A 6292-nucleotide genomic window follows, 5' to 3' on the forward strand; every position below is an offset into this window, starting at 1 on the left:
GATGGTGGGCTTCCCCTCATGGCTCAGCCACATAATGCCAGGGTATAGATGGTGCGCTTCCCCTCATGGCTCAGCCACATAATGCCAGGGTATAGATGGTGGGCTTCCCCTCATGGCTCAGCCACATAATGCCAGGGTATAGATGGTGCGCTTCCCCTCATGGCTCAGCCACATAATGCCAGGGTATAGATGGTGCGCTTCCCCTCATGGCTCAGCCACATAATGCCAGGGTATAGATGGTGGGCTTCCCTCATGGCTCAGCCACATAATGCCAGGGTATAGATGGTGGGCTTCAGCCACATAATGCCCCTAGATGGTGGGCTTCCCCTCATGGCTCAGCCACATAATGCCAGGGTATAGATGGTGGGCTTCCCCTCATGGCTCAGCCACATAATGCCAGGGTATAGATGGTGCGCTTCCCCTCATGGCTCAGCCACATAATGCCGGGGTATTCATGGTGGGCTTCCCCTCATGGCTCAGCCACATAATGCCAGGGTATAGATGGTGTGCTTCCCCTCATGGCTCAGCCACATAATGCCAGGGTATAGATGGTGGGCTTCCCCTCATGGCTCAGCCACATAATGCCAGGGTATAGATGGTGGGCTTCCCCTCACGGCTCAGCCACATAATGCCAGGGTATAGATGGTGGGCTTCCCCTCATGGCTCAGCCACATAATGCCAGGGTATAGATGGTGCGCTTCCCTTCATGGCTCAGCCACATGCCAGGGTATAGGTGGTGGGCTTCCCCTCATGGCTCAGCCACATAATGCCAGGGTATTCATGGTGGGCTTCCCCTCATGGCTCAGCCACATAATGCCAGGGTATAGATGGTGGGCTTCCCCTCATGGCTCAGCCACATAATGCCAGGGTATAGATGGTGGGCTTCCCCTCACGGCTCAGCCACATAATGCCAGGGTATAGATGGTGGGCTTCCCCTCATGGCTCAGCCACATAATGCCAGGGTATAGATGGTGCGCTTCCCCTCATGGCTCAGCCACATAATGCCAGGGTATAGGTGGTGGGCTTCCCCTCATGGCTCAGCCACATAATGCCAGGGTATTCATGGTGGGCTTCCCCTCATGGCTCAGCCACATAATGCCAGGGTATAGATGGTGGGCTTCCCCTCATGGCTCAGCCACATAATGCCAGGGTATAGGTGGTGGGCTTTCTGCAGTAAGGATACATGTATTTCATTCTCTATGAGGTCACAACAGTCTTTCCTCTTCTATCTCACCAAAATATCGACCTGTTTCAATACGCAGGGGAAATGTCCCTGATCTTACCTGTTTCAATGCGCAGAGAAATGTCCCTGATCTTACCTGTTTCAATACGCAGGGGAAATGTCCCTGATCTTACCTGTTTTAATGCGCAGAGAAATGTCCCTGATCTTACCTGTTTCAATACGCAGGGGAAATGTCCCTGATCTTACCTGTTTCAATACGCAGAGAAATGTCCCTGATCTTACCTGTTTCAATACGCAGGGGAAATGTCCCTGATCTTACCTGTGCACGTTGCGTATTTTGCTTTTAGGTAGGTTGTACATAATATGCACTAGATGACCAAAAGTATGTGGACACCTGCTCATCGAACATCTAATTTCAGAATCATGGGTATTAATATGGAGTTGGTCCCCCTTTTGCTGCAATGACAGCCTCCACTCTTCTGAGAAGGTTTTCCACTAGATGTTGGACCATTGCTGTAGGGACGTGCTTCCAATCAGCCACACAAGTGAGGTCTGGCACTAATTTGGGCGATTAGGCCTGGCTCGCAGTCGGCATTCCAATTCATCACAAAGGTATTCGATGGGGTTTAGGTCAGGGCTCTGTGCAGGCCAGTCAAGTTCTTCCACACTGATCTCCACACCACATGGACCTCACTTTATGCATGGGGGCATTGTCATGCTGAAATAGGAAAGGGCCATCCCCATAGTGTTCCCACAAAGTTGTAAGCACAGAATAGTCTAGAATGTCATTGTATGCTGTAGTGTTAAGATTTCTCTTCACTGGAACTAAGGGGCCTAGCTCAAACCATGAAAAACAGCTCCAGAACCTTTATTCCTCCTTCACCAAACGTTATAATTGGCACTATGCATTCGGGTAGGTAACGTTCTCTTGGTATCCGCCAAACTCAGATTAGTCCGTCGGACTGCCAGCTGGTGATATCAGAGTTCAACCTCCCCTGCTCTTCATTAAGTACCTGTGTGTTATCAGAGTTCAACCTCCCCTGCTCTTCATTAAGTACCTGTGTGTTATCAGAGTTCAACCTCCCCCTGCTCTTCATTAAGTACCTGTGTGTTATCAGAGTTCAACCTCCCCCTGCTCTTCATTAAGTACCTGTGTGTTATCGGAGTTCAACCCCCCCCCTGCTCTTCATTAAGTACCTGTGTGTTATCAGAGTTCAACCCCCCCTGCTCTTCATTAAGTACCTGTGTGTTATCAGAGTTCAACCTCCCCCTGCTCTTCATTAAGTACCTGTGTGTTATCAGATTTCAACCTCCCCCTGCTCTTCATTAAGTACCTGTGTGTTATCAGAGTTCAACCTCCACCTGCTCATCCTGGACTTCCAATGGAATTTTTTGTGTTGTTTTGTTCCTAACTTATTAGATTCCAGAACTGTAGAGTATTTCATATCTGTATCTACTCAAGGTGTAGTAACTGCCCTCTCTGATATCTGTTAGAATAGGCAGTCTTCTATAAAACACATGCTTTCTAAGATGGCCTCTTGTATTCCTATCTTTACACTGTATAAATAAGTGCTCCGCTCTGCACATTACAGACCACAGGTCCCTTAATAACACATCATTCCAATAAGGTTTTTTGTTCAGCTTGTAAATGTTCCTGACTTGGGGGTGTATTCTCTATTCAGATAATCCCCCCCCATCTCAAAATATATGACATCACAAAATGTTTCATACCAATCGTATAAATCAAATTGTGTCTCTCGAAATCTAAGCAGAGTTTTGATGAGTTCTCTCAGTGTGCCATTTCAGAGCATAGAGAATATTGTGACACATTTATTTTCATACATTTAGCCCTTTGTAGGGTATGCATATTTTGCCCTGAGTGAAGCTCAGTTATCGCTCAGAAAATGTATGTCCAACAGAAAAGGTCATAAATAAAGGTCATCATTGAAGCCAGTTCAGCTGCTAAGCGGTTAACTTCAGAGTGTAATAAACGTTTGAGGCAGTTATATCGCTGTCAGCAATATGAGTGGAAAAGATTGTTGAAATACTGTACTGGTGATATGTAAGTCATAAGAATCCTACTGGACCGTTTTAGCCAACTGACATGTGAGACAAATAAAAGTGCCTCCAGAATCTTTAATAGATCATGGGTCATTCCACGAAATGAGTCCCTTTTGGGTAGTGAAACTTGGATCATTCCACGAAATGAGTCCCTTTTGGGTAGTGAAACATGGGTCATTCCACTAAATGAGTCCCTTTTGGGTAGTGAAACTTGGTGAATGAAAACATTTTATTTCACCTAAGTTTAACATTCCTTCATAGACAGCATGTGTTCAACTTAATAAAACACATGTTTAACCATCTCAAGAGGTTAAATAAAAGAAATACATGGCTATTAAGTGCCAAATAAAGTAACAGGGTGGACTGTAACAGGGTTTGAAATCAGTTGTGTGCAACAGGGAAGGGCAATTGAATGCAAGCTTCACAATTAAAAAAATATATGGTTATAACATTTCTAGCCTGTTTATCTATGGTAAGAAGATTGATATGTAACTCTTGACCCCTTTAGATTTCGACCACAAAACAAAAAGAGTAGAACCAGCTCACCTGCTTTTACACCAATATTTGATTATAAAAAATATTTTAAAAGGAATAGATTCATCATATTAAAACGAGAGTTTTAACAGAGATGCAGGGAGTCAGGAAGCAGGTACAGTGGTGAGTTTAATAATAATGAACATGGAGAGATTCAAAACAAGAGCAATACACCACAAGACCAAAAGTATGTGGACTGCCTTCGAACATCTAACTCCAAAAGTCATTATTCCGAACCATGAAAAAGAGCCTCAGACAATTATTCCTCCTCCACCAAACTTTACAGTTGGCACTATACATTTGGGCAGGTAGCGTTCTGCCAAACTCAGATTAGTCTGTCGGACTGCCAGATGATGAAGCGTGATTCATCACTCCATAGAACGCGCTTCCACTGCCCCAGAGTCCAATGGCGGCCATCTTTACACAACTCCAGCCAACGCTTGGCGTTGGGCATGGTGATCTTAGGCTTGTGTGCGGCTGCTCGGCCATGGAAACCCATTTCATGAAGCTCCCGACGAACAGTTCTTGCGCTGACTTTACTACCAGACCGTGGCAGCTCTAGCAGGGCAGAAATTCGACAAACTGACTTGTTCGAAAATTGGATTTCTAAGAGGGTGCAACGTTGAAAGTCAATGAGCTCTTCAGTAAGGCCATTCTACTGCCAATGTTTGTCTATGGAGATTGCATGGCTGTATGCTCGATTTTATACACCTGTAAGCAACGGGTGAATTTCCGAATCCACTAATTTGAAGGGATGTCCAAATACTTTTCTATTTACATTCAGAAAGTTTTCAGACCCCTCCCCTTTCCACATGATGTTACGTTAAGCCTTATTCTAAAAACATTTTTTTTTTTTAAATGGCCCTCATCAATCTCCACTCAATACCTCCTCCATGCTTCACGGTGGGAACCACACATGCGGAGATCATCCGTTCACCTACTCTGCGTCTCACAAAGACACGGCGGTTGGAACCAAAAATCTCAAATTTGGACTAATCAGACCAAAGGACAGATTTCCACCAGTCTAATGTCCATTGCTCGTGTTTCTTGGCCCAAGCAAGTCTCTTCTTCTTATTGGTGTCCTTTAGTAGTGGTTTCTTTGCAGGAATTCGACCATGAAGGCCTGATTCACACAGTCTCCTCTGAACAGTTGATGTTGAGATGTGTCTGTTACTTGAACTCTGTGAAGCATTTATTTGGGCTGCAATCTGAGGCTGGAAACTCTAATGACTAACTTATTCTCTGAAGCAGGGGTAACTCTGGATCTTCCTTTCCTGTGGCGGTCCTCATGAGAGCTAGTTTCATCACAGCTCTTGATGGTTTTTGTGAATGCACTCGAGGAAAATTTTCTGAATTGACTGACCTTCATGTCTTAAAGTATTGATGGGCTGTCATTTCTCTTTGCTTATTTGAGGTGTTCTTGCCGTAATATGGACTTGGTCTTTTACCAAATAGGGCTATCTTCTGTATACCACCCCTACCTTGTCACAACACAACTCATTGGCTCAAACACATTAAGAAGGAAATAAATTCCACACTTGTTTATTGAAATGCATTCCAGGTGACTACCCCATGAAGCTGGTTGAGAGAATGCCAAGAGTATGCAAAGCTGTCATCAAGGCAAAGGGTGGCGACTTTGAAGAATCTCAAATCTATTTTGATTTGTTTAAGACTTTTTTGGTTACTAGATCATTCCATGTGTTATTTCATAGTTTTGATGTCTTCACTACTATTCTACAATGTAGACAATAGTAAAAATAAAGAAAAACCCTGTAATGAGTAGGTGTGTCCAAAATTTTGACTGGTACTGTATGTACTGTATATGTAAAGTGGTTGATAAGGATTAATGCCACTAAAGTTTAACTAAATAAGGCTTAGATTTTCAAGAAAACTGTATTAGTTGTAGTGGGGCAACATGGACTCAGTGGGAGGTGCTAGTGAGACACAGACACACAGAGGTCTCTCAGTCAATACATGTCCTTTCCCAGAGTGGTCCATAATTAACTTTTGCTTGGTTGGCACTTCCAACCAGATATAAGGAGGCTGAGGCCCCAGCATCCATAAGTCAGATACCTTCTTCCTCTGTGGTAAGACTCTCTCCACCTCCTTAGATGTTTACATTTATCTCATCTTTGTACTCAGCATCTCAGGCAGCAGCTAACTGCACTGTTTGAATTAACTTCTGCATGTCTCTTGTAAGATTTGACAATATGCAATCAAGTGGCATTTCTAAAAAAATATGTAAAAAAAAATATATATTTGTATTATGTGTTTTATTTCAAATTGGTAACTTTCATTTACAGTCAAAAGTGGTGCTCCTGCACTTGAAAGGATGTTCTAGAATGTAACTGGGTTTTATGGGAATTTATTTGAATTCCTGAAAGAATGCTTAGTAAAGTGAGTTGCCAATAGAAAAATAAAAGATATCAGTTGCACCTGTAGTTGAATTTGACATGGCTGTAATGATTGAGTTACATGTTTTCTAGCCATTCGGGGCTAATTGATAAGGCTTTG

The sequence above is a fragment of the Oncorhynchus nerka genome, linkage group LG15, assembly GCF_034236695.1.
Source record: "Oncorhynchus nerka isolate Pitt River linkage group LG15, Oner_Uvic_2.0, whole genome shotgun sequence".
In the NCBI taxonomy this organism is placed as follows: Eukaryota; Metazoa; Chordata; class Actinopteri; order Salmoniformes; family Salmonidae; genus Oncorhynchus; species Oncorhynchus nerka.